This window comes from Microchirus variegatus, assembly GCF_963457635.1.
Source record: "Microchirus variegatus genome assembly, chromosome: 8".
NCBI lineage: Eukaryota > Metazoa > Chordata > Actinopteri > Pleuronectiformes > Soleidae > Microchirus > Microchirus variegatus.
The window spans coordinates 117,838-129,928 of record NC_139809.1 but is presented as its reverse complement, the minus strand read 5'-3'; positions in this window follow the sequence as shown (position 1 = coordinate 129,928).

The window sequence follows — 12,091 nt, the reverse complement described above, 5'->3', positions numbered from 1 at the left end:
TACTTCCTCAGGCCTAATGGCTACAGACACCAATATGATGACCCTGTCTCCCTGCTGGACGTTTGTAGGACTGGACTGTGTGTCTTTGTGTGTGTGTGTGTGTGTGGGTGTGTGTGTGTGTGTGTGTGTGTGTGTGTGTGTGTGTGTGTGTGTGTGTGTGTGTGTGTGGAGCACCACAAAATGAGAAGGCTGATGAAAAAACTTCTGGCTGTCTAGACAAAGCATTATCTCACCCTTTGCCGCTGTGCGCTGGCCATTTGAACTGCTTTCATCCTTTTCCGAACACCTGGGACATAAATGTGTCCTATTTTACATTATTAGTGCCTCTTTGAGATCAAAGATCAAAGCAGTCCCTCATAATATTCATAGGGTTGGTTTATTCTTCTTCCATCAGAAATTTGCCTGAAAATTAGCCCCCGTAGCGTTGAGATAACGCCCACAGATCACACATCAAGAACATGCGGTTCGACCCAGGAATGGTGAGCTTTGGCTTTTCTGAGCTTTCCAAGAAACCACTGTGAAATTATTATTATTATTTAAAAAAACAACTGACAAATGGAGCTTACAGATAAAAGGAATATGATTTTTTTTTTATCAAGGCAGTGTGTGAAAAAGTCTGCTCTTATTTTCATTATTTCTATATCCATTAATAATTTTAAAGCCAACAGAATATTTGTTATAAATCCTCCAAGACACTGTTATAAGTATATATACATATATGGATTATGTTGTTCATGGATTGAATAATTGGCATTAAATCAACTCTTTTTCTTTCGTATTCGCCAATCAATTTTCTAGTGTGGTAAATGACAACAACAGAGCTACAGTGGAACACATTGGCTTTAAACTAAATACACCACTGAATTGGAACACTCGGCAGACGAGTCTCGTGTTGCTGCCTCCTGAGTGAGTTCTACCCTCAGTGGAGGAGCTCAACACTCAATGGTCTCTCTCTCACCCACGGTCACTATTGACCATCCTGTCTGCTTTTTTAGCTCTCTCATCCCTGTTTATTTATAGAATAATGCATCAGACAAGCACACGAGGTGATACCGTCATGCAGGCTGCTGCTCCATCAGTCCTTATGCTCATCCTCCTGACCACAGTGCTTTGAACAGTTGGAATAGCCTCGGCATTTCTATCCACTCGCTTACAAACACACAAAAAAGGGAAAAACGTCCATGGATTATTATTAATAGCCAAAAAGGCAAACATGAATGTTGTTTGACAGACACACTACGCGGAACTTCTGAGCTCATAAATCAGCAGCATGCCTGCTTTACTGGTGACACTCCCTCAAACTCAAACTCTCCCCTTCCTGGAAACAAACAGTCGAGATATAGCATGTTGTGTTAGCTGTGAGATAACATGTTTGCTCAGTGTTTAATTTCTTTTAAACACTCTCACTTACGTGAGGACAGACACTCACACGTGAATAGAAAGGAGCAACAATGCAAAGAGGCGTGTGTCGCTGCACCCAGTGATGTCAAACATTACTCGGAATATAAAAGTGACTTATCAAGATGATGATATGGGTAAAAACCTGGCTCCTGAGGGGAAACCGTCAGTAGATAAGGAGGTTCTGCTATTCACGTTGTAACTGTGGTCATAAAACTGGCTGGTGTGAGGGGAAAAACATGTTCCTTGTTTATAGTGCCAGGTCAGCCTGACCAAGCACTGAACCAAGACACTGGGTGAGGAGAGGAGCAGGAGATGAGGCAGAGGAGGAGGAGGAGGAGGAGGAGGAGGAGGAGGAGGCAGAGTGTCTCTGCTTGAGCTGGATGTCTTATTAATCAAATCACGAGTGTAGCAAGTGCACAAAGCACAGCACCCAACTTCCTCCCCAGTGGAGAAAAAAAGGAGAGACAAGGGGGGAGAAGCTGCACTTCCACTGACATCCACTGTGTCCATCAAGCTGCTTCTCTCTGACTAATGACTAGAGTCACTAACGCAGAGGCCACACACCTGATAAGCAGCTGCTCCAGACCAGAGAATCCTTATCATTAAAAAGCAGTTTTAAAAAAAACGACCCCACCACACTTCACATTTCCTCTTATGTCATAATAGATCAACAATGACAGCCGGAAACAATGGAACGCAACAGATAAACATATGAGGACTGTAGGCGAGAAACAGTGGCACGATTTAAGAAAATAACAGGAGAGAACAGATGGACGAGGAAGACGTTGTTCAGTGGGAAACTGGTCCATGAGACTTCAGAGTGCTGTGTGCTGATCATGTTCAATAATATAGGCTATATTATAGGCTCAGGAGGCCTTGAAATGTTCACACAAATGCAAAGTTTTTAAAGGGTAAACACTACTAAGTGATACACACACAAACAGGGAACACACTCCTGTGGACACAAAAGCTGAGAGAAACCAGGTTCTCCTCAGCTCTTTTAGTCATTATTCCACCTTCTTCTGAGTCCTAATTGAAAATGCGGGTTGTAAAGAAACCTTTCAGAGAACTTAACTGTGTACAAAAATTAAAAACTGCCACAGAAAACATGGAACAGTGAATCTTAAAAATAAATAATCCATGATTTTTTACTTTGTGTGATCCCTACGTATGTGTCAATGGATTACTACACATTTATTTTGGGAATATAAACACTAGTTTCATTTAAAGAACTATTGATTAGAGTGATTACTGAAAGCAAAGACAGAAATAGTTGGAGGAGAAAGATGTCACATGTCACTGTCTTCAATGACGTTTTGAGGAGACATTAGTGGCTAATCCTGACATTCATGGGATGAACTAAAAAGTATTGTTTTTGGGTGTGTTCTCAAACTCAAAAAGGTCAAAGTCTGTTCGTGCATTATTAGCAAAGACAACTGGAATACTGCCTGTATCAACTCACACACGCTCACCTTGACAAAGGCTGCACAAGACAGCACGCACACACACACACACACACACACACACACACACACACACACAGCCTTCAGCACCCTGCAGTGTGTGCGATCGGCGTGCAACCACAGACATACTTCTTTTACATTGCTGAGACTCCGCATGCGTGTTTTGTGTGCATATCTTTGCTGCTTTGCAGAACTTCCTCAGCTATTTGTCAGTGCATTAACATCTCAGCTATGTAACAACACGCACAAGGCCAACGGCCCAAAACACACACACACACACACACGCACACACCCAGAAGGATTGATCCAAAGCTCCGCCCCTTTAAACGCAGCGATGAACCCCGACAATAGTCGAACCAGTCCACCCTGACTATGCAATTAATGGATTATAATGCTCAGAGCGGGCCAGCACTTCCTGCTCCTAAAACAAAGCTTTGAAGTAGACATTATGAGTGACAAGGAAATGTTCGAATATCATATAGTTTTCTTTGTGTCAGGGTTAAGATGTTAAACATGAATGACAACTACTCTTTTACACCACTCCTGGCTTCATATATTCAACAACATTTTATACAAATTTGAAAAAGGAAAATGCTCAAAGGATAAGACGACACAATTTGGTGACATACGTGACCTCTACACTTTACACCTCTCTGAAACTTTTGAGGAATATCTCTTTATCTTATATATTTTATCATTTTCTGTTTCCATTCAGGTTTCTTGTGCACAAATTGAAAATGTGCATAAAAAGAGGCTGATGGAAACCCACTTAATGCGGCACAGGAAGTTTCTAAATGCCTTGCTGATGACGGAAAGCAACGGACAAATTCTATCCATCTCACATAAGGGCTCTTCAAGATCCCTTATAAAAAAATGTGGCTGGCCATTCTGGTGCCATCACCCGCTGACATCTCCACCTCCCTGTGCTCTACCCGCTATCAAATACAAGCTGGAGATGGTGCACATGCCTCCCCAGGCGACAAGAGTGTGTGATATTTCAGTGGGGTGTGTGAAGCTGCTGCTCTGGCCCTTTTAGAGCCATAGATCAGACTAATTTAAACTACAGATGCCTTTTTTTCACTTCACTAAAAAAGCCTCAACCTGCACTCCTGCCTTCATACTGCAGGTGACTCATCCTTATCCATGTTAGATAAATCATTTTAGTCTCTTAATCTCTATTTATTGTCTTTTTAACCCTCTCTTTTATAGCTTCTCTCTCGTGGAGGCAGCTTTTTAAAAGATGATCTTACAAGCGCTCGGATACAAATTTAAGAAGTCAAAGTGTATTATTTCAAGTGACGGTGTGTGTCATAAACATGTTCTGGCCAAAGATTTGAGATAATAAATATGGTGAGCCAGCTCAGCCCTCAGCGTCTGAATCAGTGTGAAAATCACGGCTTTAGTCGTTTATATTTACAGTGTCCTCGGAGTCACAAATAGCAACTGAAATGAGGCAGGAAATTCTGACCGTCAATTTAGCACCCACATACTGAGTGACCCTGTCTGCAATTTAAACTGAGAGCTGTTGGTTTTACAGTCACAATATCTGCAGAGTTCAGGATCTGACGGATTAATCTACTTCTAAATGTAAATTCTTTCTTCCTAATGCTAAAGATATTCAGGTCTTTTTGCATATTTTTTGTGTCCAGGCGACTGAAATGTTACTGAGATGAATGTCAATTATTCCCGTGTTTACACACAAATATCTTCAAGAGTGCAGAACTCAAACAATGTTCCCGTCTCACACAAACCTAATTAGTGGAAAAAGAAAAAAAAAGAAAAAGGGGCCAGACGTGGATTGCTCTCGAGTTGTGAGGGGAGAACAGATCCTCGTAACTAAAGGTCAACTTTAGACCTTAAATGTGATAGAGGGGTGGCAGCGTGTTTGTGTGTGATAGCAGTTGCTGGGCTCTATCAGGGGGAGAGGAGGAGACACGGGTGCCTCACTGAGCACCACTGATGCCAGATATAAGCAGAAGACAAGTTGGAGAAGGCGAGAGGTGATGGCTCCAACCCCCCCAACACCACCACCACCTCTGAAATCCCTCTTAACCCAGTAACCCCCTCCCAAAAGTAACTGCCACAGATCCCCCACCCAAACACAAGCACCCCCTGACCTCTGCCAGTGCCCCTGAGGCCCATGGGCCTCCAGGAGAAGGTATTCATCTTTGCCCCCCAGCACCACTCCCTCCCTCCCTCCCTCCCTCCTATTTCTGCTTTACTTTAGCAGTCTCTGTCATTCCCTGTTCCTTTGCCATTCTCCCTCTCCGGCTCACAGGCTGAATGGAGGGGTCATTTCAAAAGGCAGCCACAGAGAGATGCTGGCTGGCCATGATGCGCCTCAGGCTTTGAAGTCAGGAGTGGATCTAAAAGGTGTACAGTCTGTTTGTATCATGCTGCAATGCATTCGGACCAAGGGAAAAAAAAAATATAGATATATATATAATTCATGCACTCTATTTCATGAGTTGAATGCATGAATACATAACATTAAACCTACATACTTACATTAAGAAGCATTTGAGGAACACTTCCAGCGATATACTGTCTCTCACATTTAGAACAAAAGTTCTTCACACTGAAGCAAACAGTGCACACCTCTATCAGCTAAAATAAGAACTCTCCAAATAAAACGGTTCAACGTCACTTTCACTCCTTCAAACCTTTCTGAAGATCCACGTTATTTATTTTTGATAAAAGGCTCACATTGTCATTAAAATAATGAACGCTGCTGATCGTCGTCAGCGCTGCCGCTGCGAGAGAGAGATTCATTAAGCCCTGAAACATTCAGCATTTTGTGATGTTTTTCATTAAATCAATAAATACTTTTCTCTGCATATATGAATATTAAACAGATAGAGAGACAATGGTAATACATTCTAATTCATTTAACCTCTGCAAGTTGCTTATCACCTCCTATCTATTTCTATCGTCGCGCTTCGTCACTCCCACCTCCTGCTCCCTGTATGTGTAGAACAGGGATGCAGTTTTGTGGCAATTTATATATATATAAAAAAAAAATTTACGTGAGAGTTATGTGTCGGCACAACTGCTTTCAAGCTAACGGAACATAGAGAATCACAGCAGGTGAAGAAAAACAGGAGATTAAGAAAATGCATAGAACATTTGAAGCAAAGAAACGTGTAGAGGAAAGGATAAAAGGACTAAAGGCTGCACATTTCCATGCCTGTTGACTCTTTTGACTAACCCAGGCCTTGTCCTTGTCCTGCCTTCTTTTTCTACTCTGTGCCTTTTGCCTCTCGGCTCTGGAGTGGCTTGTCTGAGCTTTGAAGTTTTTGGTTATCAGCCAAGCATGGAGCTGTACCTGCAGCCATCTGTGAAGAGGCCGCCAGCAGCCGCCCATCGCTCCGCTTCCCGTCCACGAATGAGAGCAGCCGGAGCCAGGAGAGGTGACGAGGCTGGCAGCCGTACGCAACCCACGTCGGCTGGCCACAAACGGTACAATTAGGTCTGTGGTGTATGTACCCTAAAACCTCAGTGCCCTAATCTCATTTTAATATCTGTCTGTTAACACACCAGTCTTACTAAGAAGAGAAGGAAAACTGGGAAAGTTTTATGGAAACTTTTCAGTCAACCGCACTTCACGACCAGCTGTACTTTACATCCATCATTCCCTATAGAGACTGAGTTAGGATCCACAGATGGGTCACAGGAGATTTTCTGTAGGGTTTATAGAACAGTTTGCTGAATGATTTACAGCTGTTATGTTGCCTATACGTTTATGTGCATCAAATGAAGCTGGCATCGGTGATTGTTTCTGTATCATGTTCAGAGGTCTGTTAAACTTTTTTCCGATCGCTGTACGTAAGCAAGTGCTGCATGACGCATGATGTTAAAAGGGCAAAAAAGGTTAAAATAGACCAGTGATAAATACAGCAGAGGACGGGTATGGCAGTGACATAATCATCAACAATGGGATTAAGACCTGGGACAATGTGTGCCGAAAAACACGCTGGTGGTTTGGTTTTGGGGGGTTAATAAGACATGTTGGGGGGGGGGGGGGCATCTGAGTTAAGCGGGAAGTGATGGGGGAGGCAGAGTGCGTTTGAATGGGGGTCATGATTAGCGAGAACTAAAAAAGCTACGGTAGCCAGACCTCTTTTCATCCTCCAATTACACAAACAGACACACACACACACACACGCTCACAGACACACATACATGGGGGCTTCCAATCTGGCCATCAGGCTGTTGCTGAAGTGTCACATGGACACCATGGGTGCTGGCCAATGGCCTCTCAGCTTATCAGCAAACAGAGCAGGATGAAAGGACAGATAAGAGATAGATGTGGGGGGGGGGGGGGGGGGAGGAGTGGGAATCTGTGGGGAGTCATTGGCTTGAGATTGCAAAGTGAGCATGCAATTTATGACATGTGGGGGGAAAATGCATATTGTGCGTGTGCTGCACTGTGCAATATTATTCAAATATTTAAAGAAAAACTACAATTTGACGCCCTCAGCATAGAAAGTGCCCTTAATGCTTGAGGAGTTCCTGTCTAATAATATAGTTGAACAGGCCCAAGTTAACAAAAGGCCATATTCGCCCTGTGCTGCGCTGAAAAGTAAAATGTGAACCTTTGTTTGAAGCAGAGCAGATCAAAGTAATGGATATGTCACAAAGTACCCAAGCATTGTCGCAACTCACAGCATTGTACTTGAACAGATGCTATGATCAGCCTTTACTACATTACTTTTAGCGAGATGGGTTATTTAAATGTAAGAGGGACATTTATCTAGTTTTTTTTGTACTCACTTTTGAATATGAGGTGATAATGTGCCAACCCAGTGAGAGCCAGAAAATAGTTTCTAAAAGGCAACAATCCATTGCGAAAAGTATTCGCTGCTATGGAACTGAATGTGTTCGGAGCGTTAATTTCAGCAATCAAAAAATGTCACACGTTTCGTGTCTTCACGGGAACGTAATTTAAAGTCTGTTGCATAGGTTTGGCCGGAAAACTGTCGCTCTTTTTGTCCCTCATAAAACCGTTGGTTTGAAGAAAGCACACGCTGCTGGATCTGAGAAAGTGTGCTTATCAAGTATCATGTTTTATTTTCGCATTCTCGTTCGCATACGTTTTTAATAAACTATCACACAGATGAAAGATAATCTATGGACTTTTGTATGCGGCAGTGGTTCGATATGTGTCTGTGCTGTGGGGAGGGCTGAATATTGGACAAAAAATAGCCTGTCCCTGAATACAAAAAAAGAATAGAAACTCAGTTGAACACCACATCATGACAATGACGAGATCACCGGTAGCACTGCGACAATGAAAGGTCAGTGTTTGACCTGTAGACGACAAACCCATCTAAATGAACCCTGCCTTCACCAGTCAGTCCGTGTCACCATTCAAGAAAGAGACATATCAGACATCTTCTATACGTGTGTCAAACTCTAGGCCCGTGGGCCACATCCGGTCCCGCCGTACAATTGTATTCGGCCCACAAGATAATAAGATAAGTCTTTCCTGCTCCTCCAGTGACACACTTAAACTTGGCTTGGCCGTAAAAGTAATAAACAAATTAAATTTGGACTTTGAAAACACAGAGCTGGAACCAGAAAGGGTTATAAGGGGGCTCAGGCTTTCATTTATATTTTAGCTCCATCTCTTTTAGCTTTAAACGAGTAAAAAATGATTGAGTACAGCAAATTATTGGATACACGTGACTGCAGGCCTGTATGTACTGGAATACAGCAGAGGAAATTGCATTACTATTCATCAATTTCAACAATATTTACCACTCTACTACACTAAAGTCTTTTGTGAGTGCAGATTTAGATTTAGCTCTCCTGATGCTACTCTGTGGGCAAATCAATTCATTTCACTTTATAAAAAACTATCTTCAAATTATATCTGCACATTTTTCATTCAAATTTGATCTTGGATTTGTTTCTCTGTTTAATCTACAAGTTTGATTTATGCAGAATTCTATATGATTTCACGTCGCCTTGGCCCTTGACTTGGACACAGAGTCCCTGATGTAGCGAAGGCAGCACACAGTGCAGTAGGATGCACAACGATCCTACATCTCTGAAAGTCGTGTAGTGTGAACCTGGCTTCACGGAGCCAGGAGTCATTACACTGCTGGTCAGAGCAAGAGGCAGCTGTTCCACACAAGCTGACACCAAACCCAGTGTGAAACAACAGTGGAGCGGAAAAAAGAAAGGGCCTCCACACAAGCATGACAACCAACACGGAAATGCCTTATGTAAGCAGCCGACTGAGCTGAGGCTCCGTCCCAGCCAGCCTCCCTCTTCCCTTTCAATTAAAAACAACTAATGTCAGCAACTGATGTGGTCTGCCTCTTCAAAGCCTGGCTTTTCAGAGTTGTTTCCGAGTGAGGTGGTTTTAAACATATGGCAGACGCACTGAAACTGAAGAGAATGTGATCTGCAAGGCCCTCTTACATTTCAACTGGATTTCTTCCACGAAAAAAAGCAAAGAGAAGAATGATGTGCTGGGCTATTGAAGGCAAGTTTACTCCAGAGAAAATAGTATATGAAAAGTTGAGCCTGCTGAAATAGCCAGAAGAATTCCTCTTGCATTCAAGGCTGGGCCTCCTGTGTCAGGCTGGCCTCTGCTAACCTGTCATTTCAGTTCAGGCTGACGCTTCCCTCCCTCTCCTCCCCATCTGTTTCCAAAAACCCTCAGATCACACCTGTGAACTATTTCAGCACATCAGAGAGCTCACATATTCCTGTCATCCCTCAGAGAGCTACACATACACACACCTCATCTCACATAAAACTCACATTCTATCTCCCTCCAAAGCCCCTGCTTTTTCTACTAAATGCTTCAACAAATCAATAGCACAAAGAATTCACCAACACGGGATTTCACTTTCTCTTCAGATAGGAAGCTCTGAATAATGCAAAGGCGATACTTGTAAAGACAGCTTATCCATTTTCATTACCTTTTCTGAGCAAACTGTCTTCCTCACGAGTCGTAAGGTGATGCGTCAAGTCAACAAACATGGAATGAGAGTGAAAAACAAGACATAAACATTCACATTGGTACCCGAAAGGATTTTTCTTTCCTGTGCAGCTATTTAACCTCCTCTAACCTCCTCTCTCCAACTGTTTAGCTCTCTCTATAGTGTTTGTCCCACCAGCCAGGAAGAGTGACCCTCCTCAGTTCCTATGACTCTGCCATGGGGTGTGGACCTGTCATGGCCCCCAAAAGGCCACCGGGTTTCTTCCTGCAATTCTAATCAAAGTTTAAAAAGCTGCAACCTTGGACTCAAAGCCTGGGTCGTGGCCTGTAAGGAAGATATCAATCAAGCAGCTCCAAACAAGCGTGAGGGGAGGAAGGCGGGTGACATGGAGATTTGAGGCTAGTTTCTGAAAAAGTCCCTCTTTGTCTCTCTGTCAAATCTGTCTTTCCTTCAGCCCTCAGAGGAGTTACTTCCCCTCAACAAGGACATGGTGTGCACCCCCCCCCACACACACATACCTGGGGAAAGCACAAGTTAGACCACATGATAATTCAAAGTCGCATTAACTCATAACGGCTGCGTGGATGGATAAAACATTAATCTTCCTGTGATGCTGCCGCGCCCGTCACCACCGCCATCATCATCATCAGTAGCAGTAGCTTCTGACTCATACTCTGTCCATTTTTTCCAGGCAGGAATGAATGAATCCTCTCTGGAATAATTCCGCTTGACCCGTGAGGGGACGCCTGCAAATGAAGTTGCCTTCCTGCCCATTTCTGCAGCTGTCTTGTTGTCCTCCCCTCAGCCAGTGGGTGATGGCGCACTAACTCACACATTCGCACACAGACACATGCACATGCATGCATGAGCACACCATAGCACCCATATCTAGCAGAGCAAAAGGCCAGGCATACAAGTCTCTCTCTCTGAATATTAGCTTTGCCACAGGCAGCTGTGGGGCTGCTGGACCCGCTCCGTTCATCAGAAATCCATCAAGGTGTCAGTTTGGGTTATGAGCCCAGGCTCCCGGGGTGATCAGTCTGCTGCCCTGCCTGCCAGCAGCCCTTTCCTCATGTCCTTCTGTCTGGGCCAAGAAGGACCAAAGGCAAATATCAATAAAGAATGGGGGGGAAAAAAGAGCAAACCCCGCAAGAAAACACACTCAAAGCGACGTGGAAGTCGTAGTGCTCCGAAAAATTGTAAATAAATAATTCTGGATGTGAAATCAAGTTCTCAACCAAAGTCTCCCCCGACAAACTCAAATCAAGTAGATAATCACAGACGACTAAGTTCTTAGTTACCTTGGGGCCAAGCATGAGCAATCACCATAATAACCGGTGTCATTCTTCATGAAGGGCCCCCCCGTCCCCGTCCCCGTCCCTCCACAAACCTATTTTCCATTAGAAATGGTCATTTCCACGACTGCTCCACATAACAGCCCTCACCAATGGTGAGGAGGACAGGCAAGGTAATTAATTTCCCCTGCCGCCTCTTTTCTCTTCCCTTCTCCTCCTTCTCCTCTTTCTCTGTGATGAAGGGAAAAGCCAGAGAATGTAATTTACACTAATTACCTTTTGCATTGGAGTCTCATTTTATCTTTCCTTTTCATGTTGAAACATGGGAGTCTTGAGCTATGCCTCAAAGCCTCCACAACCCCTAATGAAAATCACTCCAATATTCCTTACGGAGACACATGAACACTCAGGGATGAGTTTGTTGTCACCGCATTGTACTGGATACTGTATAGTCTATAGTATGTTATAAAAAAAAAAAAAAAAAAAAAAACCTTATTAGGGTCACTTATTAAGTCTTGCTTTTCAGTAACTCTTTCCTTGGTTATTTGGAGTCTAAAAATAAGAATGGGTTCCCTTTTAGTACCAGCAGAGGGACTAGGGAGCAGAAAAGGAAGATATTAAACATGAGGCTGCTCAAAAAATAAATATTGGAAGCATCAAGGATGAGTGTTTACTTTGTTTAAGTTGCAGGCTGCACAGGCGTCAGGTCCCCACTACTATACATGTTCACTTTACACTTATTATGTATGCTATTAAGTGTGTCAGAAGGACATGACATGATAACAGAGTGCGCAGCCTACATCTGAATGGAACCACACTACAACCAATGCATGCAGCGCACGAGTGTAGGTAACCCCGATTGTACATCACACACCATTCAGCCTATTATCGGCAGCATATAACAGCGTGTAGTTGCAATCGGACCATGCGCAGACATTGATCATGCACAGATCATGATGCATAATGCATTGTTCTA